At 37.1% G+C, this 25183-nt stretch overlaps 1 pseudogene; it reads left to right on the top strand.

The window, feature by feature from the left end:
* The first annotated feature begins 24124 nt into the window (after positions 1 to 24124).
* Positions 24125 to 24901, top strand: LOC140509272 (high affinity copper uptake protein 1 pseudogene; annotated as a pseudogene).
* Positions 24902 to 25183: the final 282 nt, after the last annotated feature.

Consider the following 25183-nt stretch of genomic DNA (forward strand, 5'->3'; position numbering starts at 1 on the left):
TAGAGTCTGTGGCGTATGCAAAAACAATTCCCTAACTTCAAGGTACTTACAAAGTTATTGGAGATATAAGATCCAAGCTCAGGAAACAATTTAAAAAGCATATGATAGAATGTGATTGACAGCCATAAAGCGCATAGTGTCTAAGCACATCAGAAAAAAAAGACATTATTCTGTGTGGTTGAATTAATCATGGAAGGTTACATGGAAGAGGCCTTGATCTGAGCCTTAAATTTAAGATCCTTGAGACTGAGTTCTATTCTTTTCTTTGTATTTCTGTCCCCAGAACCTCAAACAAGGTTTGATACACAGTCAGTTCTTAATGAATACTTGTTGATGGATGGATGCATTCATGCATGATATGAGTTAAAGGTTTTAAGTGTTGGAATGAATTTTAAAGATCATTTTGTCCAACCGCTTCATTTTGCATATGGGGATACTGATGCCCAGGGAACTTAAATGACTTTCTAAGGTCATAGAGCTACTAAGTACACAAAACTAGATTCAAACACAGGTGTCTTGGCTACAAATCCAATTCCCTTTCCACCAGTGCATTGAAAAAGGAGAGGTAGAAAGCATTCTAATTAGAAGAAATACAGTTGGAAAAGGGTGAGAGAAAGAATGACAGTGACTAGAGCAGCTAATTTGTAGTCTAATCACATGGGACATATGGACAGCAGCAGCATTTCTATAACACTCTAAGGTTTGCAAAGTGCTTTACACATGTTATCTTATTGATCCTATATTAGCCTAGATGATGCAAACCTCAGATAATATGGGGAAGAAAATATATTTCAAATGTTCATATATTCTAAAGCATGACTGTATATAATTGGACATTGTGTGAATTAACTAAGAAGGATTTAAAGCATATTTTCTACAGTGCCTAGGTCTGAAACTCTCTCTCTGTCTCTCTCTCTCTGTCTCTCTCTGTCTGTCTCTCTCTGTCTGTCTCTGTCTCTGTCTGTCTCTGTCTCTGTCTGTCTCTGTCTCTCTGTCTCTCTCTGTCTCTCTGTCTCTCTCTCTCTCTCTCTCTCTCTCTCTCTCTCTCTCTCTCTCTCTTCCTCCCTCTCTCTCTCTCTCTCTCTGGATCAACTACAACATCCTGTTTGGTTTGTAAAGCGTGTAACAACTGGGTCTTTTTGTACCTTTCCAAACTTCTGATACATTTACTCTCCTCTATTCATTTCTTTTGTTACTCAGTCATTTCAATCATGTCTGACTTTTCATGACCCCATTTGGGTTTTCTTTGCCAAAATACTAGAGTGGTTTGCCATTTCCTTCTCCAGCTCATTTTACAAATGAGGAAACTGAGGCAAACAGGCTTAAATAATTTGCCTAGAGTCACACAGCTAGTAAGAGTCTGAGTTCAGATTTGAACTCATATCTTCCTGACTCCAGGCCCAGCACTCTATCCACTGCACCCATTCATTTCTGTAATCCAGCAACATGGGCCTTTTCTCTATTTCTTGGGTATGACACTACATCCTAACTCCATGTCTTTTCACTATCTATCATGCCTGTAATGCTCTCTCTCCTCACACTGAACTCCGAGCTTCCCTGGCATCTTTCAAAACTCAGATCTTTTCCCACTTTCTGCACAAGGTCTTTCTTGTTTCTTCCCAACCCTTTCCTACTCCCCTAACCTATTACCTCCTTCACTCTGATGTTATTTTTCATTTTCATTGCATATTTTGTACATGTAGTAATTTGCACATTGTCTTCTCCATTAGAATGTGAGCCCCGTGAAGGCAGGGCTGTTTTTGTTGTTTTGTTTGCTTTTCTGTATATCCCCTAGACTTGCCATACTTCCTGGTACATTGTAAGCACTTACTCAATAAATGTTGACTTACTAAATGAGTATCTCCCATGACAACACAGATAGTGATGAATCCATGTCTATCCATCCTATGTGACTGTGGTACTTGGTCCTTTACCTTTCATGAATTTAACCCAGGAATTCTACCCAAAATATGAGGGACTTTCCTCACATTTCCTTGATAGGCAAAGAATATGAATGGAACATGAGGGCTATACATCAGTTACCCCCCATTCTCTCTATGACTGGGTCACTGTCTTTTTTCAATTGTTCATATTTTATAACATCTTTTATACTGTTTCTCCTCTATAACTCCTCATTTATAATGAGTTGTGGCCTTTTCATGTCCACTGTACATCCCACCACTGTCTTTTGAGTGATGTTCAACTTCAGTTCTTTGTTAAGAAATGTACTGAGATTCTCAAGTATAAAACATCACTAGAAAAACAGTAGTTTTTTAAAAAGATGGGCCTTTGTTTTAAGGAGTAGATAGGGTAATTAAAAAAACTTTGTAATTTCCAAAATGCAATCTAGTCCAGTCTCCTACTCACTTCTGGGCCCAGCTTGTTGTCCATTTGCAAACCTGTCCAACACACACACAGATGGATGAGCTTTATAGCTATGTAGATTTTCCATATGCGCTTGGACAACATACACACATACATACATCTATACATACTTACACACGCATATAAATATCTACATATTGCTTAATAACAAAAGTGCATATGACCATTTAGTATGTCATACTTTTCAGAGTATTTTCACATCTTTTCTCTCATTTAAGTTAGGAATAATGTTGTGAGGTAATTATGCAAGTGATTCTATTATGAATCAAGAAACTGAAGCATAAAGCATTTAAGTGATTTGTGTATGACTACAAAAGAGGTTCAAGAAGAACCAGAAATAGAACCCATCTCTCCTGACCAGCAGCTCGAGTCTTTACAGAAGACACCATTGTTTTGATTAGCAAAATTTGCAGTCTTCAAAATATTTATGCTACTTTGAGTCATTATCTAAACTGCCTAAGTGTGCTTTCACCAAATATTTAATGACCATGTTATGGGCAATGCTTGGTACTAGGTGCTCAGGAAAATTAAAACAAAACTAATAGCTCATATTTACATAGTGCCTTAAGGACTTTGATTATAAAAACTATTTGTTAGGTGGCAAAAATATTATTATAGTCTCATCTTACAGTTGAGGAAACTGAGAGAATAAGTGACTTGCCCATGCTCTACTATGTAGCACAACCATGACGTGAACTCAGTTTTTCCAACTCCAAGACAAGTACCTTATCCATTATCCATAGGCCATGTCATCAACCTCATAGCAGAGCTAAGACATATACAAATACTTAAGATAAAAATATAAAGTAAGCCTCAAAAAGAGGTAAAAACAAAATGCTAAGAGGAGAGCTAGATCAATTATCACTGAGAAAATCAAGGAAGACTTCATGGATGGTGTGACTTTTAGCTGGGCCTTGAAAGGTAAGTAAGATTTCAACTTAATTAGATAGACAAGAGGCAAAGAAAAAGCATCTATTATTTAAGAAAATAGTCTAAGCAAAGGCACAGAGGTGAGAATGTGTGGGTCACATTTTGATATGAAGCAGTCAAGTGTGGTTAGAGTATATAGTGTACAAGGGTGAAGAATATGAAATAAAGCTAGAAAGGTAGATTGGGAGTATATAGTCAAGGGCTATAAATGACAGGCTATGCTCAAAAGGCAACCAAAGTTTGATCCAGCAATACTAGTACTAGGTCTGTATCCCAAAGAGATCATAAAGAAGGGGAAAGGACCTATATGTGCAAAAATAGTAGCTCTTTTCATGGTGGCAAAATACTGGAAATTGAGGGGATGCCCATCAATTAAGGAATGTCTGAACAAGCTATGATATATGAATGTAATGGAATACTATTATGCAATAAGAAATGATGAACAGGCAGATTTGAGAAAAATCTAGAAAGAATTCTACAAACTGAGGTAAAGTGAAATGAGGAGAACTAGGAAAAATTATACACAGTAAGAACATCATTGTGTGATGATCAGCTATGAATGATTTAGCTCTTCTAAGTATCATAATGATCCAAGACAATTGTAAAGGACTCATGATGAAAAATGCTATCCACATCTAATCAAAGAAATAATTTCTGAATGCAGATCAAAGAATAAATTTTCAACTTTATTTGCTTTATATTTTTCCATATATATTTTATATATGTCTGTTTTCATCTTGGTCTGTTTCTCCTTTCACAACTGTGACTAATATTTAAATGTGTTTTACATTATTGCACATATATAACCTAAATCAAATTGCTTACCATTTTAGGAAGATGGGAGGGGGAAGAGAGGAGAAGAATTTGGAACTAAAAATCTTGTAAAAATGAATGCTAAAAATTGTCTTTACGTATAACTGGAAAGAATAAAATACTAATTAAAAAATAAGATAGATGACAGGCTAAATTTTTGGATGCTGTTTGAAGGGCAAAGGGAAGTCTTTAAAGGTCTTTTAGTCATATGGTGATAGGATCAAAACAATTTGGTGGGAAATGTCATGAATTCATCTACAGGCATTTGGTAGGAAGCCTGGACGTCACATTTAGTCTTTAATACATTCATGTGCCTGTATATGAAAATTTCTAATCATTGAAACTTCTTATATTGTTTTATAAATTTTTTCCTTAAACTTTTTAACATTTTTAAGGACACGTGATCTCTCCCACATCTAAAATATTCCTGCTAATGCATTTTCTCCACTCAGTCTATAATTGGATGTTGCTCTTTTGAGATTTCATATAAATATATATTTAGGACAAATGTGAATATACTTAGGCAATAGTTGAAAGTGCATTACCTTTACTCATTCTATTTTTAAGCTGTCTACATCTGGAATGTCCATTTACTTTTTAGCAAACATACACAAAGCTCTCCCCTTCTTTTTCATTATGACTTAGTCATGCATAGAAACAAATTGCCTCTATGTACCTTATTATAAAGTATCTAGTTTTTGGAACATATTTAATTTCTAGAAAAAAAAACTCCAGGAAATGGAATACTCCCTATCTGAAACTTCATTCTTTCTCCCTTGGTTCATCTCTACATTTAAGAAACACTATTACCGAAAGATTAATCTCTAAATAATGTGCACATTAAACAGCTAAGATTAAAAATATCCAGACAGAATTCTTAATATTAGATATTTTGAAGAATGACTAAGGTCTACTTGTAAATTATGTTACTAGTTATCCCAAACACAAATTCAGTGGGGATAAATCACTAATGAAATTTTTGTTGATATATGTTTGTAGCCCAGTGTTCTACATGTATATTTGAACCCCCCCAAAATCTCTTTGGCTTACAATTAGATTAACCAACAACTTTTAGAATTGGCTGGACTTTGAACTTATTTATAATATGATTATGTACATTGGCCACATAAAAATTCAAACATACTATTGTATTTTTGTTCAAAATAAATATATAATAATTTTAGAATCCTCCAAGCAAAATTTCTACTCCAATGTCCCATCCTGGTCTGAAAGTGATCCTGGGTTTTTTAAGACTATTTCAGTGGAACACAGGTTGTACCAAGTTGGGAAAACCATTTAATAAGGTTTTGGTAACAGAACTGGACTCTTTCGAGGAAAGACCAGTGTAACTAAATACATAGACTCATCACCAGCAACCTGGTGTCTCAGTGATAAGTATTTTGGGTCACTACAAGTCAAAACAGACAAAAATGCAAAAAAGATCATTGTGGCCTAATTCTTTTTCTGTGGTAATGAGGGGAGAGTTGTGGAAACAGAGTGGAGGGTACTAAGAATGATAGTTCAATGGAGACTATCAACAAACATTAATTTAACTATTGGTACTCTTAATGTGTAATCCTTCCTGTGATTTGACATATTACTTGTAATGATAAGGGAATTTGAAGATCTTCTCTGCCCCTTAAGAGGCCTGTGTGACCTGCTTTGAGCTTTGGCCCAGCCCCTAGCCTAAGTCACATGGAATCAATGGTAGCAGGAGCTTGCCAAACTGGTAAGACCAGAAATGGTGCAGCAGGAAGAGAGAGTGAGGCAGAGCTGAGAGAAAGCAGGCAGAGCAGCTAGTATGAGTGAGAGAAGTGATTTTGCCTAAGGGAGCTTGTTTGTGGGAAGTCCTGACAGAGGGAAGGCTTGGGGATGACTGCTCTGCCTGCACTGATAATGTGTATAGATTTCTTCATCACTATTATGGATTTGGCTTCCTGGTGTTTGAGTAAATGTCTTGGTTTCACCTTTGAGGAAGAGAGTTTGTATTTTGCAAATTTACCCTGGAAATACGTATGCATATCTATAGTGGCTACTGTGGCCCTCACATTGGCATTACACTACTGGATAGAATGAACTATATCCAAATTGACATTCTCTTTATAAATTAAATCAGAAAATATAAAGAAATTGTAACTGAATGCAACTTTAAAGCTGTGTAAGATAGGTTATGATTAGTTGCTTATTTGTATATAGAGGTGAATAGAGGAGTGGGTAGAGTTGGCTAACCATCCAACCCACAGCAACAAGAAATATCATTTCATAGGAAAATTGAACATCTCGTAAGTTCATAGAATTAAGAGCTGGAAGAAACCTTAGAAATCAGCTGGTCTAATCAACTCATTTTAGAAAGGAGGAAACCAAGGCCCAAAGAAATCCAGTGACTTACCCAAAATCACAGAAGCAGTAAATGACAAAAATAAATCATGAAACCAGAACTTCTAACTGTAATTTTATAGACCTATAGAAAGATTTATACGAATTGATATATAGTGAAACAGAACCAGGAGAACAATAGATAACAAGACTATAATAACATAAATGAAAACAACAGCAGAAGTAATGGAACACAGACAAAAGGAAATTACCAATACTTGTTCCAAAAGACAGAAAATTAACACACCTCCCTCTTCTCAGTAGAGAAGTTAAGGACAAGTATGGAATGTTAACAAATGCAGTCAAAGGTGGTTGTTGGGTCATTTGGATTGCTTTGCTGTTCTTAATGACAAAGGATGGATGTCAGAGGAAAGGACAAGATATTGTAGAAATGAGATGTCTGTAGTAAAAAGAAAAAAACTCAAAAGGTATTAATAAAACATGTTTAAAAAGAAAGACGTTTACAAGAATTGCACAAGATAAAAATACCTCAGTGTATTGAAATCTTGAGTGTTTGAAGAGAGTTTTCACGTGGATAATATCTCAGATCATGTGAAGTGTCCAAAAAAAACCTACAGAATATATTCAGGTCAGCATTTCCCTGATGTTCCATGAAATATGACCAAAGGTTCTCTGAGAAATGTTAGATGGTAGCAGGAGTATTCATTCTAAAAAAAAGTTTTTAAATGAAATTATGCTATGTACCAAAAATATTTCTTAAGTGTATCCTTTTATCAATATGAAAATGAGCTTAATTTCCTCCATTTTGCTCCCATATTTACTTGATTCCCCTTTATCATGATACTCCAAGTTTTGAGATATCCACATGAATGGATCCTATCAAAATGTTTTAAGCCCAAAGTGCGTGTTACCAAATTAATGGGGGAGTGCTCATTTAATGAATGCCCCTTTATTTGATCACTAATACACTATATCTCTGAACAATATGAACTTAAAACTGGCATTTTGCTAGTTGATTTTTATCATTTTCTTGCAGTTTTTTTCCTGGAGGGGAAAAAACAATGGATATCTTTCATATTCTGATTCCATACCAATTTCATTGACAATCACAGAATTTCAGACCATCTAGTACAACCAGCACTTGCATAAGAATCATCTCTACAACATATAGAAAAAGTGGTTATCCAATCTTGGTTTGATGCCCTCCAGTAACGGAAATTTCATTAGCTAAGAAGGGACCCCGTTCCATTGTTGGAAATCTTGAGCTTTTAAGATATTTTTCCAGGCATCAAATTGAAATTTGCCTCTCTGCCATTCCTGATCATTGCTCCTAGTTTTGCCCTTAGGGACCAAGCAGAACAAGTCTAAATCTTCACACCCCTAAAAGCTAATGAGTGAGGATTTATTAATTAGTATACAAATCAAAGGTGGTGTTCCCATGAAATCACATAACGTAGTGGTGATGTGATCAACTGATTTGATGAACAGGCAGGTGTTATACTTCCCCCTCCACCTTTTTCTGGGTTGCCCTCTTCTTCCCTTTTAAAGTGTCTCTCTCCATCCCTTCTCCAAAGAAATGGCTTTTCTTTCAAATCTGGACAGGGAGAAATGAAAGCCTGTTTTGCTACCAGTCAAGCTAATTAGGTGCCCTATCACCGCAATTGATGCATATGCTTCAGAAGTTTGAAGCACACAGGAAAGAAAAATTTTTAAAGTTATCTCTGCCCTAGGAAGCTGGAAAAATAAACCAATAACTCTGTTATAGCTCTGAGCCCCAAGTCAAAAATTGCATTCTAGCAAAACACAGTAGTTTTAAATCTGTCTTCCCTCCTAGGTGTTCTCAATGACCCCTTCTCAAAGTTGCATTCAACAATAGTAATGTGGCTTATCAACTTTGTTAGTTAACAACTTTATCACAGTCCCCATATTAAGAGCTAAATTAAATATAAAACGCAAAAAGGTAAACAAATTAAAAAATAAAGGATAAGCCTCTGACTCATGGAAAATCACACACAGGACTTACTCTCTCAGGAGGGAAAGGGAAAATCAGAAGAGAAAAAAAGGAAATGCCACCTTTAATCTACAGTCTCAATGGGTTTCAGGTATGCAAGATCTGCCTCAAACATACCTTATAAATGATTTGTCCTTGCCACCTCAACTTCCAGAGTAAGGTGTTGGAGACTTCATGCCTATAGCTTCTCTGTCACTTCTGAAGCAACGGCCTTCTGCTTACCTTCTCCTTTACCAACTAAGTCTAAAGAATTAGGAGGGATGATCTTATCAGTCAAAGTCAGGCCCTCTGCCAGTCCCAATGTCCAGATAATGCTACAGTGGGGAACATGGTGGGGGTGAGAATAGAGTGCCAATGTCGATGAGGAGAACACTGAGAAAGTTTTCCTGAAATCAGCAGGCATCCATCTCTATCATCCTGATTTCCTTGGAGATGCCTACAATTGTGTTTACCAAGTTAACATTACACAAGGGATATATGTTCAAAACAGCAAGGCTAGTCAGTCATCAAATTCTCAAATGTGTAGTCTGCTCCCTGAGAGGCAAAATTGTGCACATGGTAAGAACCCCAAGAGATTATGAATGACGCTCAGGAGGTGAAGGGTGGCCAGAACTTTTTTCAAATGCAGAACGAACAGACCTCAAATCCCTTCTGAATACACCAGCAATGAGCAAACCAAATAGGGAGGCATGTGGAATTGGTAGTTCATTTTATGAGGAGGCTTGCACTCATGCATCTATTAGTCGTTCTTGCTATTTCTAAGTCCCTGTCCCCTCTTCCCAGTGGAGGAGGGGGGCAGTACCCAATCAAACTGCATCAAAGCAAACATTATATTCTTCTGTGGGTCCTAGCAAGGGACACATCACTGAATAATATATTTTGGTCTTACATAATCCATTACAATCCTAAACAGCCCAGGAACAGGTTGTATGTAATGAGACAATCCAGTTTTCTGAGCCAATGTAGCAGTTTAGTTTCCTGTTTGCTGAATTCTTTCCCCTTTCCTGATTGCTTCATTTCCAGCTGCAAATTCAACATCTGTTTGGGTTTTTTTAAAGAGAGAGATAGGTATTTCTAGTTGACATATATACCATGACTTAGTTTTGGCTGTCATGTTCCTACTCCTTGCAAAAATATTAAAAGATCATCTGCTACTTGGAACTTTTGTTTAGCTTGTTAGTTATTTAAGTTTACTATTATGTGGTGCCAGATGTTATCCAGTTGGCAAAACACAATGCTTTCATTTCCCCATCTGTGTGTTGATCTCTCCATTTAATTCTCCATCTGTGGTGCTCTCTGCCTCATTATAGAAATAAAACGATTGTGTGTTTTTCCCAAGGAACTTGCCATTTTTCTTTAACTTTTACTTTGGTGTCCACAAGGAGCTCGGATTCATCTGTACTTCCCTAGCAATGCTCTCCTGGATCTCCATCCATCCTCCTCAAGACATCCCAGTTACTAGCCTGAAAAACATCTGCCAGAGGGAATTACTGTGTGACAATTGTGAAGCTGACTAAAATCAACTGGGATTATAGCTTATTTTTAATCAGCTAGATGCTGTGGAGAGCTGCAGGAGAGATGCTTACTATCTGCAGAGTCTACTCATAGCTAATTTATGAAACCTCAGAACAGGTCATGCTGTATTGGGTTTAATGAATGGAGAGGTATTATCTATTTCTGAAGAGTCTCCCTAAGTTCCCCCTCCACCCACCCTGTCCTACCTTGCAGGAAGTGTGAATAAATGAAAGAGTTTCTGAAACTAATCCTTTATGTTATGCACCAACTCTCTTGGAAAAACACAGACCATTTCATTTGTAAATCAGACATTCCTCATAGGTCATTTAGTAGTTATTACCATTTTGCCTGCTTTTCAGAAGGTTAAATTGAGGCATGGAGAGAATAAAGCAATCACAAATTGCCATAGAATTAAGAAACAGAAACAATGGTTTTTGAATGATCTTTAAACGTGAAAAGATCAACTGAAAGTAAGTTAAACACTGAGTAAAGAAAAGAAAATTGAAGAACTTGAGGGAAAAAAATAACTAAACATACTTTCTCCGTCACAGCAGATGTGGGGAATTACTGAGCCAGGCTATTGTATATATTTGTCAGACAAGTATAACTAAGTATTCAAACTAAAAGTTGACTATAAATTCTGGGAACTGTAGTCCCAAATAGCATTGTTTTTCCTCCCAACCCAGTGAGTTCATGCAGAAATTTCTATCATAATATACCCAATTGCACAAGGTCCCTTTGTCAGCTGTTTTTGTTTGTTTTTATTTAACACAAAGGAGGATTTAACCTGGAAGGGATGTCATGGGAAATGACTGTGATGTGAGAACGAAAGGTATCCATAAAAATGTGTTTTTAAAACAACGAAATGTCATCTCCAGTGATTTCTAGCAGGACTGACACATTTGCTACATTTCTTCAAGAGTGCCTCTAGTTGGTGCTTGCTCTGACATCTCATCTTCCAAAAATAATCCTAATTGAAAGAGATCAACAAATAATAACTATTATTACTTTAAAGTTTGCAAAGCACTTTACATATTACATTTCATTTGATCCTCACAATACCCATGGAAGATATATGCTATTATTATCCCCATTTTACAGAAGAACAAAACTGACGCTGAAAAAGGTTAAGTGATTTCTCCAAGGCAAGACAGCCAGTAGGTAATTGAGACAGGATTTGGATTCTTAAATCCTGTGCTCTCTCCCCCTGGGTCAACTAGCAGTTAGCTTCTTATCTCAGAAGGAATCTTAGTCCCTATATAACTTTGCAAACCACATCAACCTCTTTCTAGAAGAACTTGGGTAGAGAATCAGACCATGTGATACATTCCCCATTTAGAACAGCATGAGATCCATGGCAGAAACTCTAGAGTTTACAGAAGATTAAGGCTCCCTAGGACAAGATCTCTGGGGAGTGTGCATAACAGGCAACATACAGGGCGAAAAGCTCTAAGTTTGCTCCTCTACATCATAGCTCCACAGAAAGTCTTCTCCTTCACTATTCCTCCAGTGCTCTTATATATTTGTTTTTCTTTCCAAACAACTAGATCTAAGAGCATTTACCCTTTCTCCAGAAGAAGGATTTCCTCCATGCTCCATGATTCCTTCTTCTCCTGGGGTCACATGATTCTGGGTCCACATGGTCCTCCCCCTCAACTCTGAACTGCTGAAAGGTTATAAAACTGCCTTTCCATGGATTCCATCTCTGGGTCTAGATTGGGAGGTTGGAGGGCTATGTGGATGATCAGACTCTCTTCCTAAGGACCCAATTCTTTTCTGATCTTTGAGGTCTATAAAACCTCTGCTCTCTCTTCATGCTCATGTCTTACAGATCTGTCTTCTTTCCTTTTATAGACCCAAGTGCCGGAGGCTACTCAGATCTGTTATACTATTACTTAATCAAGCACCAAGATTAAACCATCATTAATGAGGAATGTAGATGAATGTATCAACAAGCATGCCCATCCACACCATCAACATTCAGAAGAGATCTTATGATGCCTCTTAATTTTTTTTGAACAGAAAGAAGAAGGATCAAAATCTTATCCCTGGAGAAATAATAATGCATCTGAGTACCCTGAGCAGCTTTAGTCATTTGATCAGCCTGAAAACATAGAGGGACCAGGGAAGCTAAGGACTGACTTACCTTATAATGTAGGTATGTTGGGCAAAATAGAAGAAAATGAGAGAGAGACAGAGAGGCAGAGAGAGACAGAGACAAAGAGAGGATAAAATGGAATAGAAGAAACTCTGAAGGTCACCTTGTCCTCATGTGACTGCTTCTATATAAGGAGTCATTCACTAGAAAGAATGCCTTATGCCGTCATTGTGGTCTCATTAATAAATTTATTCTTACTAGAATATTTCTTCTCTCTGTCCCTTTCCTTTGGACACATGAACAGGATCAGATTCCAAAAACTCTGTAAATTCTGGTCACAATAAGTAATATTTTCATCATAGTGTTCCTTGGCTTCTCTGTAATATCTGGCATTAAGATTTTAATGCCCTCTGCTCTTCCACATTCTCCTTCACCTCCCTGGGTTGAGATGTATCTTGACAATGTTAAGAAGTTGAAAATGAAACCTTGGTCATTTAAACTAAGTTCTTTAAAAACCCATGTAATTTAAAGCAATAACTATTCCCTAGCTGAATGGTATGATAAGAACTGGTTCTAGACTTGGCTCAGACACAGAGAAATCTTGGGGGTAGAAGGAGCTTACTGATGGCTGACACTGAGTGTTGGGAAAAGGTAATGATACTTGAAAAAGCTCAACTACTTTACAGTCACCAAATATATACAGTCGCTCACTTTCTGGTGGAAATGTGTATCAAGGGGATTGGAGTGTGTCTAGTTATGGGGCCTTCTAGTCTACCATCTGCATCCACATAATTGGAACAGTAATGCAGTTCCCTGTTCTCTGTCTCAAAATAAATAAACTTTCATCACCACCTTTGAACACCACAAATCCTGTGTTTCAGTGGTACTATCACCTTGGGCTCCTCTAAAGCCAAAAAAATGCTCTTTCCTTTTCATTCAATGCTTCTAACAATGTGACTCATCAGAGAGAATACTAGACTTGTAGTCTAGAAGACTTGAGTTCAAATCCTACCTCAGATTCCGGCTAGTTGTTTTAACCTAAGAAAATCATTTAAATGTGTTTAATAGGAATGTACGTATAGAGTTCATATCAGATTGTATGCCATTTTGGGGAGGGGAAGGGGGGATTTAAAACTTACAGAAGTGAATGTTGAAAACTAAAAATAAAAAAAATAACTATAAAATATAGGAAAAAAGATAAAATTCTGGGAAAACAATTTCACATTGTGTTAGAAATTTATATATTAATGTGACAGTACATACAGTGTATAATTGATCATTCTGAATAAATTTTCAGCATTCTAATTCATAAAAAAAAACCCATTTAATCATTTCTTTGCCTCAATCTCCTCACCTGTGGCATGGGGATAATAGAAACACACATTTTACAAGGCTGTTATGAGGATCAAATGAGGTAATGTGCATCAAGTACTTGATAATTTACTCCCCCTCCATTACTTCCTATTTTTTGTATGTATCTTTCTGTTTACTTACATGAGTAAATGTTTTTCCCAACAGATTATGAGCTTGTTGAAGGCAGAGAATTCCATTTTTGCCTTTGTATGCCAAGTGCTTAGCATACATCTCATAAATGCTTGTTGATTAATTGGTTGATAAGTATCAGCTATTCCTTTTATTATCTTTGTCCTTGACTCTGTTTCCATAATCCCTCGCCACAGCATTAGGAGACCTCAGAAAGACAGCTGACTGCTCCATCCTCTATCAGCTTTTTGCCTAATGGTCACTAGGTGGCGCTATTGCTAGACCGCTAGGTCTGGAGTCAGAAAGACTGAATTCAAATTCAATCTCAGACTCTTGTCTCTTTGTGACTCTGGGCAAGTTGCTTAGTCTCTACCTGCCTCAGGTGAGGTGTTTGAGGTGTACCTGAGAACTAGCACCTCTGATGTGAGGGCTTGCAGAGACCTTTCCAGGGCTGCTCATCGATCTACCTGATTCACCCAACCTGTGGTTCCAAGAAGCTATATAGCATGTGCAGCGGCCACATCCACATAAACTGACATGGCAGATGGACTAAACCAGATTGAGGGTAACCCATGGGCCTCAATTCTACTAAAGGGATATCCACCCCAAGCATGCAAAGACTTCTTCGAACACAATTGGCAAATGAGAACAATTTGTCCCACGGTCATGAGGGCAGCCGAAATAGGAGCTTTGGAATGCTTAGAGCTTGGCCAGGTATCAAAGATGCCAAGGTCATGCACTTCATCCCAAACCATCACCCGTCATCTTGACTTTTGTCCTGCCACTGATGACTCAGGAAAAGAGAGTGAGGCTGGTAACTTTGTGCAACTCTGCCTCCCTTAAATTCAATTCATGAGCAAGTCAAAATACCACCCCATGATGTGAATGGTTCTCTTCTAAAAGGAAGGATAAAACAACAAATTTGATTTATGTTCCTCACCTGTAAAATGTGCATAATAATAGCACCTATTTCCCAGGGTTGTTGGGAGGATCAAATGAGTTAATATTTTTAAAGGGATATATACATATACATATATGTATGTGTATCAATACTATTATTATTAATGAGAGTAAGTGACATGAAGCCATAGTGGTACAGATGATCTTAATGCCATCAACGGGATAACCTTCCAATGTCATGATGACTAGTTGATTTTTGTCCTTTATGTTCAAAGAGCACCAAAATGGCATCACTATGTCAGGGTCAAGGTACAGTGTGTCCCACTGTGATTGATCAGACCATTGTGAGTTTGGCAGGCTCTACCACATGTTGGGCACAAATGGGCCATATGAACATTTGGAGTAGAGATGTCTCTAAATTTGTGCTGGATAAGCACTAAGAGAAACATGAAGGAGGAGAGAAAAGTTCTTTTAATTCTGTCTTGAGACAATAAGGCAATTGTGATTTCCAAGCAGGATAGGGTCATCAGCCACCACATTTTGCTGTGCTTTGAGATGCTGAGATGAAAGGCACACTTGTAAGAATACAAGCCATCCTTCCCTATGTTCTCTTTGAAGCTACAGCTATTTAGTAATCATTCATATTTAAGGTGCTCCTTCATTTCTGAGACCCCTATGCTACCAGCCCTGGAGGAAAGCAATTCAAAAGCATAAAAGCCACCCTTATTTCAAAGTCAGTCTTCAATTTAAAGTCACAGGGAAGAGAAATTACGTCAAGGTCTCTGAACAAAACTGCGTATATATATCCATGCTCCAGATTTGAATGAGTCTTTTCAGCAACATTTTCTTCTGAATTAATTTGTCAGTAGTCTCTCATCATTCTATGTTACTAAATTCCATATAATATTGAATTTAAGTATAACACATACTGTTTTAAAGTAAAAAGGGACTTTTTAGAGGTAATCAGTTCCAGCCTTCTCATTTTACAAATGAAGAAACTGAGATAAAGAGACATTAAGGAAATATTTGGAGTAATAATAACATATCTATAGTGCTTTGAAATTTTCAATGAACTTCCAACAAATCTCTTATCTGAACATCAAAATAACCTTGTGAAGTGAGTGATATAGGCATTATTTCTTCATTTTATAGACAAGAAATATTTGACAACTGATTTACTTTGTAAGATGAGAAAGAGTGATAGGTCCAAGAGTACTCAGAATTCCAAGATGGGTAACTGGAAGAATGGTGACATTTTCAGCAGGAATAGGAAAGTTGAAAAGAGAATTAGATTTGGAGGTACTCTGGGTTGGGTCAGCCCCCACTAGTAGTTTAGGTTTGATATAAATCCAAAATGCAACACTTTTAAGTCATTCAGTAGTTAACAAGAAGAGATGTACTTTGCATAGAAGGAGAAGGATATTCTATAAGGAAGAGTACTGAGTACACTTTCAGTAGATTCAGCTAAGTAAAGGTCCATTGCCTGAGTTGCTTATATATTGTGATCCACTAGCTAAAGCTCATAAAGCTCCCATTGCTCCTTATGGCTCCCTTGTACCCAGTTGATTAGGAAGGCACCTGAACAGTCTTAGCCTTTAGTCCTCTGAGACAACTAAATCTTGAGGAATGATTCTACATCTTTTAAGAAAAAACAAGCCTAACCTGAATGGAGGGATGGGTCAAGATGTTGCTCCTATTACATGGGAGAATGATAAATTCTGTTTTGTACATGTTGAGTTTGAGATATCTATAGGATTTCTCATTAAGAATGTTGGAACTTGAGCTCAGGAGAAAAACTGGGGCTGAATATATAGATGTGAGAATTATATGCATAGAAATGATACAAACATGCAGAAGTCCCCAAGAAGTAGAATGAGAAAAGAAAAAGGCTCAGGACCAATAGACAGCCTTTGGGTACACCCACAATTAGAAGACAGAATATAGATGCTAATCCAGCAATGGAAAAAAAAGAGTAATCAGACAGGTAGGAGCAGAGCCAAGAGACAACAGTGACACAGAAACACAGAAAAGAGAGTTTACACAGGAAGAGAAGCTGATCAACAGTGTCAAATTCTGCAAAGAAGTCAAGAATGATGAGGTCTGGAAGAGGCTATTGGATTTGGTAATGATGGTAATTTGGAAAGAGCAGTTTTAATTGAGCTAGAAATCAGATTATAGGGGTATTAAAAGTAAGAAAAGTGGAGGAATGATAACAAATAGGTTTTTTTCCTTCTAGGATATGGGTTATGAAAAAGAAGAAAGGGCATGAGGGGATGATATGGTCAAACATATTTTGTTTTGTTTTTAAGGATGGGAAGACAGACAAGTTCTTAACTGCAGCTATTTAGTAATCATTCACTTTTAAATTGTTCTTTTTTTCAAGACAAGAAGTAAGCAAATAAGGAAAGTTTGAAGCTGGGGGTAGGGAGAAAGGCAACTATTATGGGGGCAATCTGCCTGTGGAAATACAAGGGGAGGTAATCAAGGATGCATAAAGAGATGCAATGGAAATACTGCCAGATATAGACTCAGAGAACTTGGGTTTAAGCTTGAGTTCTGCCACTTACTACCAGTAACTGCCTTTAGAATCTTAGTAACATGTTCAAATGAGTCAGTATTACCATTGCTACCAAAAGGGTGTGTCATTCTATTCCTTATACCTGTGCTTGTAACTTTCCATCCAAAATGCCCATTCCTGACTACCAGTTGTCTATGTGTTGTCTCCCTGTTAGAGTATAAACTGATTGATTTTTGTATCTTCAGTGTTTATCACAGTACTTAACACAAAGTAAGCATATTTTTTTCATTTATTCATTCATTCAACTTCTGTGATCCTCAGTTTCCTAATCTGTAAAAGGAAGATGTTGAACTATATGACCTATTAGGTCTGAAACTGGAGGTAAACCAAGAGACAAAGTTCCAAGAATAATCAATTTATTAGTTAGGCTAGTAGTAACCAATAAATTGTGTCAATGGCCTTTTTCAATAACCAAAAACATTGAGTAAAGGCTGATAGAATCTTTTATAGCAATTAGCAAGATGACAGAGAGAAAAATCTTTAGCAACATAGGCGTGTCTTCTTCTGATTGGCTATCAATAACATAGTGAGAATTAAAATTCTATCATTTGGAATTCCCCTTCTAAAACCTCCTTAACCAAAACTAAGACATGTGATTTGAATCATAAAACAAAGGTTCCCCATATAATAAAAATGGCAGTTCTCTCCAAATCAGTTTAATCAGTCATATCAATCAAACTAACAAAAATTATTTTTATAAAGCTAGAAAAAAATAATAACAATTCATCTAGAAGAACAAAAGGTCAAAAATATCAAGGGAATCAATAAAAGAAAGTGAAGGAAGGTGGTCTAGAAGTACCAGATCTCAAACTGTATTACAAATTACTATAATTATCAAAACAATCTGTTACTAGCTAAGAAGTAGAGTGGTAAATCTATGGCATAGATCAGGTATACAATATATAGCAGTTAGTGACCGCAGCAATTCAGTGTTTGATAAACTCAGAGATCCAAGCTTTAGGACAAAAGTCCTCTGACAAAAATTTCTGTGAAAACAGAAAAATAGTTTGACAGAAACTAGGTACAGACCAACATCTCACACCATATACCAAGATGATTTCAAAATGGGTACATGATTTAGATATACAGGTTATATCATAAGCAAGTTATGGCAAAATGGAATAATTTCCTTGTCATGTTTATGAAAGATGAAAGAATTTATGGCCAAACAAAAGACAGAAGACATTACTAGATGTAAAATGCATAATTTGGGTTACATTAAATTAAAATGGTTTTATGCAAACAAAACCAATACGTCTAAAATTAGAAGGAAAGCAGGAAACTAGGAAATAAAATTTGCAGCAAGTTTCTCTGATAAAGGTCTCGTTTCTCAAACATATAGAGAACTGAGATAAATTTATAAGAATACAAGTCATTCCCCAGTAGGTAAATGGTCAAAGGATATGAACAGACAGTTTTCAGAAGAAGAATTCAAAATTATCTATAGTCATATGAAAAATGTTCTAAATTGATTAGCCAAATACAAATTAAAAGAACTCTGAGGTACCACTTCCTATTTATCAGATTGGCTAACGACTGAAACGAAAAATTACAAATGTTGGAGGGGATATAGGGAAACTAATGCACTATTGGTGGAGTTGTGAACTGATCCAACCATTCTTGAGAACAAATTGGAACTATGCCCAATGGGCTATAAAACTGTACATGCCCTTTAACCCAACAATACCACTACTAAATCTGCATCCCCCAAAAGATCAAATAAAAAAGAAAAGATTTATGTCAACAAAAATATTTATGGCAACTCTTTTTGTGGTAGAAAAGAATTGGAAATCAAGGGGATACCCATCAACTGGGGAATGGCTGAACAAGTTGTTTTATACAATTGTGATGCAATACTATTTTGCTATAAGAAATTATAAGGGGGATGGTTTCAAAAAGAACCTGGGAGGGTTTTATATAACCTTATATGAGCTGATGCAAAATTTAGTGAGCAGAACCAGAAGAACAAGTAACAACAATATTGTACAATGATCAACTGTGAATAACGTAGCTATTCTGATCAATACGATGATCCAAGATAATTCAGGATTTATGATAAAAAAAAATACTAACCACTTCCAGAGAAAGAATAGAAGGAACCTGAATGCATATTGAATCATAATTTTTTCACTTTCTTTATTTTCTTTTTGTTTTGCAACATGGTGAATGTGGAAATATGTTTTGCATGATTTCATATGTATAACTGATATCACATTTCTTGCCTTCACAATGGGTGAGGAAGGGATTGAAGGGAGGGAGAGTATCCAGAACTTAATATTTTGCAAAATGAATGTTAAAAATAAATAATATTTTTTAAATGGGTGGAGGAATAATACATTGGTTAATGAACTGTTAACCAAGAGAACAGAAGAGAAACATCAGAACTTGAGAGACCAGGAAGGCAGAAGAGAATGTCGGTGGTGCTGGAGAATTCAGAAAGAGGCTGCTACCAAGATTGAGATCAGAGTTTCTAGTGTATTTGGGGAGAACAGAAACTATAAACAATGATGGCAGTAGGAAACTGTTTTTGCAATTATTTTTTGTTCCCCTCTCTGTTTCATTTGTATAATAATCCAAGGTTGACCATGTGCTTGAAGGTGCCTAGTATGGAGATTTTCCCAATAATCTGGCCAGAGAGGTAGGGGACTCTTAAGTCAGTAAGAAAAAGAAGTATCTCCCAGAGAGGACCATAATTCCTCATGCTAGAAGGACTCTTACCAAAAAAAAATTTTTTTTTTATCTGGACATATAATTTCATTGGCTTCAAGAGCATCTTCCAGAGTTCAATATCAGGAACTGTTCTGTGTAATTCATAGTCTTAAATATTGCCTGGATCATTGAGACCATAAATGATTTGCTCTTGGTCAGACAGCTAGCATGCAGTTAGAGGCTTGACTTCAATGCATATCTTTTTAACCCTAAAGCTAGACCCCCATTTATATACCATAATATACTCTCTCATAAGAAAGAATAAAGATGATGAAAAATGAAGTACAAAAAAATGCCTTTTTAGAACAAAAGAGTTAAAATTAATTTAATAGCTTGGAGGGCAAGCAAATTATTATTATAAAAAAATTGAAAACATGATTTTTAGAAAATGAAAGATCAAGGGGAAGGAAGGCCTATCTCCTTTCAAGATGTCAAGAAGGTGATAGGAATGATAAAAATCACATATATAAACCTCCAAAGAGAAGAAGGCTTTTAACGAACAAAATAGATATGTCTTGTAAAGGCATTTAATGGTATGTATAGTATAAAAAGGAAATTAGAACAGGAATAATTAAAGCCAAAAAACTGAGAGAGATGTTTCTGTGCAGAATGAATGAATGAAGAATATAATTTTTTTAAAAATATTTATCAAATGCTACTTGCCAAACACTAAGCTAAGCACTAGAGACAAATACAAATTGGAAGACAGTACAGGCCTTCAAGACCCTGAATTTTAATAGAGGAAGTTCAAAAAATAGAAAGGAATGGTGGACAGAGAAGGATGTTTTGTACTGAAAACTTACTGGATGCTGAGTGGAGACCTAGGAGAGTAAATTGGCACACCTTTCCAGAAGTAATGACAGAGTCCATTTGATTTTGAATCCAGAACTGCATAATGGGGTGTCAGGAAGGAGTCTAAGAAAACCAAAAATCATGGGGGGAAGGGGAGGTGGCACAGGAGAAGAGTCCCTGCATGAAGAATGTAGGCCTTGAGGCATTGCATTGGGAAAAGAATGAGCTGATGTTCTGGTAAGATATTACGGGAGGAAAAGGAAAGATGGCTGGAGCCCAGGCCTGAGCCTGCAGACTTGGAGTATGAGTTCTGAGAAAGAAACAGTTAAAACCTCCAAGGTTTGGATTCTAATGGGGACTTGGTGGAAATGGAAACAGATATTTAGAGACACTTTGAATAGGGGAGGAGTTCATTGTGGAATTGGTTCAAGATGCCAAGAGTAGAGAGAGGGAGCAGTCAAGAAAGAATCTGCCCAACTGTACCCTCTTCCTAATGTTCCAATTATTATCAATTGTTATTGTACCACCATCTTCCCAGTCACCCAGGCTCCCAACCTAGATATCAGTCTCAACTCTTCACTTTCTCTTTTGCCTCCATATCTATCTGATCAATTGTCAAATGCAGTCATTTCTACCTTTGTTATATACCTCTTTTTTTCCTCTGACACTGCTTCCACCTTGGCGCATCATCTTACTCTTGATATATTACAATGACTTTCTAGTTGGCCTCCCAGACTCAAATCTCTGCCCAGTCCAGTCCAGCCTGTACTCAACTGTTACACTGATCTTCATAAAATAAAAGTTTGATCATGTATGAACAGGAAGCTAGGTGGTAAAATGGATAAAGATCTAGAACTTACGAAGACGTGTTCAGATGTGACTTCAGATTCTTACTAGCTATGTGATCCTGGGCTTTCTCATCTATAACAAAGGGATAATAATACCTACTTCAAAGGGTTGTTATAAGAATTAAATGAGATAATATTCTCATACTTATGTTATTCTCATAACATATAAATGTCAGCTGTTATTCTGTCTCGCTTTCCTTTTCTGTCTCTCCTCCCCCTCTCTCTTTCTCTCCCTCTGTCTCTCTCTTTCTGTCACACACACACACACACACACACACACACACACCACCACCACCACCACCACCACCACCACCACCACCACCACCACCACCACCAGCACCACAACTACCACCATTATTCAAAAAACTGCTGTGAATTCCTATTACCTCCAAGATCAGAAATAAAACCCTCTATTTGGTTTTCCAAGCCCTTTAGAAATTGATCACTTCCTGCCTTTCCAGTATTCTTACACCTTGCTACCCTTCACATTCAATGAAATTCAGTGAATTTGGCCTCCTTTCAGTTCCTCAAAAAGATATTTACTAATTGAGACTTTTCACTGGCTACTCCCATGCTTGGAATTCTCTTCATCTTCACCTCCTAGCTTCCCTGGCTTCCTTCAGGTATCAGCTAAAATCTCACCTTTTGCACAAAGCCTTTCCAAAGTCTTCCTAAATCTTAGCACCTTCCCTCTGAGACTATCCCCAATTTATCCAATATATAGCTTGTTCACACATATTTGTTTTCCAGTTGTTTCCTACAGTAGACTATGATTTCCTTGAGAACAGAGATTTTCTTTCACCTTTTTTTGAATCCTCAGTGTTTATTACATTACTTAGCATGTAAATAGGCATTTAATAAATGCTTGTTGACTGAGGTATCATAGCTCAAAAAGCAATTAACATGATAAACTGTTGATGAGGACTGTTTATAGGTCTACGAAGTCTTTAAAAACTTAGGGTGGAAAGGCACAGGGTACACTGTCACCATCAGTCCCCATTCCCAGCACCCTCCCAGTCAGTCCTCATTTGATTATTTTTCTTTGCTTTCTTAAGGTCTGCCAGCCTCTAAATTCAACTTTCTTGACTATGATGGGAGTTTTCTTACCTTCCTACTCTGTTAGGCTCTTCAAAGCAAGTCCTCCTCACCTCTCACACTGTGAGACTTCTTACTCTCAGGCTCCTTCCCATCATTATTGAATGAGGAATGACCACAGTAGCCTTCACTGAAATCTCTTTTGGTACTTGTGATACCCCAGAGACCAAGTGCCTGATACCTCTGCTTTACTCCTATCAGTCAATCATTCAAACAGAACTTGTTAAGCACTCTATGTATTTTCATTGGCAGTCCCCCATGGCTGCAATGTTTTCCCTCCTCCCTACCATCTCTTGGCTTCCCTGGATTCTTTAAAGTCTGAGTTAAAATCTCATTTTCTGCAAGAAATCTTTCTTAGTGCTAGTATCTTCCTTGTGAAACTAAATCCAGTTTATTCTAGGTTTGTGCTAGGCACTGTGCTAGACTCTGGGGAAACAAATAGAGTTTCTGCTCTCAAGGAACTTACATTCTTGTCATTCTTTTATCTCTGTAAAATGTCCTCTACTCTCTTGTCTGGTCAGTCTTTGAAATGGCTCCTCTAAAAAAAATCTTGTGTTGACTTGTTTGCTAACATTTGGGACCTCTGGTTTTTCATATTGCTTATCTTTCCTTTTTTTCCTTTAAAAATTACATTATTATTAGCCTTCCTCATTTGATCTTGTTGGTCATTTAATAAAAAAGAAATATCACAAGAGGTCTAAACTTAACAAATAAAAATTGATGAACTTGAGAAAAGCCAATATAAGATTCCAGGGCAAGAGAGATAGAACCTGCCCAAAAGATGGGTATAGGCTGGAGGAGACATGGCACCATTTAATATCTAAGTACACTAGAGTGAGAGACATTTGGACTCAACCAATGAAAACCAAGAGAGGGGAAAGACTGAGCAGGTTACAGTTTTAAGGAGTATATCGAGTCTAGCTAAAAGGAATGACAAAAAGAGGAAGAAATAAGAATCACAAACTTAGAGATACCAGAAATCTGTTTCTGGGATTCTAAAAAAGCTAAAACTGTGAGAAAATCAGAAGAACTCTCTACAGAGCCAACAGCAGGAGAAAAAAGTGAAAAGCCAATCATGATCATGCTTTTCAGGAATTGAAATGTTATCAAAATAGAAATATTGGCATTGTTTGAGCATCATAGATGACTTATAAACATGTATCCTGTAGAAATGAATTACATAGTTAAAAAATTATTGAATCTATACATATTAAAAGAGCCAAATCCATAGGAGAGGGAGGTATTTTCCACATCTACTACAATCCATTCTGTACTCAGCTTTCAAAACGATCTCCCTAACGTACATCTGGCTATGCCAGTCCTCAACTCAATAAATTCTAGTGGTTTCTTATTACCTCAAAGATCAAATATAAAATTCTGTTTACTTTAAAAGTAAAGTCCTTTCCAGCTTTCTTACACTTAACTACCCACCTCTTACTCTATGATCCAGAGACATTGGTCTCCTTGCTGTTCTCCAAATATGTATCAGGGAGTTGTTTTGCACATGCACAGATCTACTGACATGGAGACATCCCGCTTCTATGCATTTCCCTACCATGTGGGTAAGAGTGGCCTCCTTCAATTGACTATGTACCAGCTGGAACAATCTGTGTCTTTAAAATCGACAGAGGAGTAGACACATAGGGCTGGGGTCTGGCAAGCGAGAGATCTTGTGTGCTTGAGGAAAGTCATGGTGCTGAAAGGAAGAGGCTCAGAGGAGCTGGTGGCAGTGTCTGGATATAGGATGGAGGAGTCTGCTGTTGATTTTCAGCCTTTCCTAAGAAGATGAACTCTGGACACGGTCATAGGATGAACCATATGGAACATATGAGCCATATGAACCATAATAGCACTATGTCTTCCCACCATCATCTATCTGCTACACTTTCTCATGGTCATGGGGGAGGAGGAAACATGATGATGATGATGCCCATCACCTATTTTGGCTATAAGAATGTGGAATTGTTGTTTTCTGGATTAATTATCAATACACCTGGGGAAATGGCTGGGACATTTGTGGCTATCTTTTTGTTAGTAATGTTCTATGAAAGCCTCAAGATAGGACGGGAGAGCCTGCTTCATAAATCTCAGGTCAGTATTCACTGCAAATCCATGTCAGTCCCAGGGCTAAATGGAACCATCCTTATGGAAACACACAAAACTGTTGGGCAGCTGATGCTGAGTTTCCCTCACTTTCTGCAGACAGTGCTGCATGTCATCCAGGTAGTCATCAGCTACTTCCTTATGACCTACAATGGTTACCTCTGCATCACAGTGGCAGCAAGGGCTGAACAGGCTATTTTCTCTTCAGCTGGAAGAACGCAGTGGTAGTGGACATCACAGAGCACTGCCATTAATGTCAGACTCTAGGATGTGGCCTTATTTACCATAATTGGAAATAGCTGGAGACTGGGAGAGTTGATTTCAAGTCCCCCCATTGTCCCTCCATGACCCCTTGACTCCCAGCACTTGCATAGACAACAAATCAAGGAAGTTAAGTTGTATAGTGCCCTCCCCAAACTGTTGATTTCTGCTATTAGGCTGGGATCCACAGTTCTCCACTAATCAAAGTAGCTTTTTGTTTTAATTATTTCTTGATCAAGTACTTCCCTTTTTAATCTCTCTTTTTTTATTATTATGATATTTTGTGGTCATTTCTGGGTCATAGGCAGAGGTTATGCAAAGCTCTT

The sequence above is a fragment of the Notamacropus eugenii genome, chromosome 5 (assembly GCF_028372415.1).
Source record: "Notamacropus eugenii isolate mMacEug1 chromosome 5, mMacEug1.pri_v2, whole genome shotgun sequence".
Lineage (NCBI taxonomy): Eukaryota > Metazoa > Chordata > Mammalia > Diprotodontia > Macropodidae > Notamacropus > Notamacropus eugenii.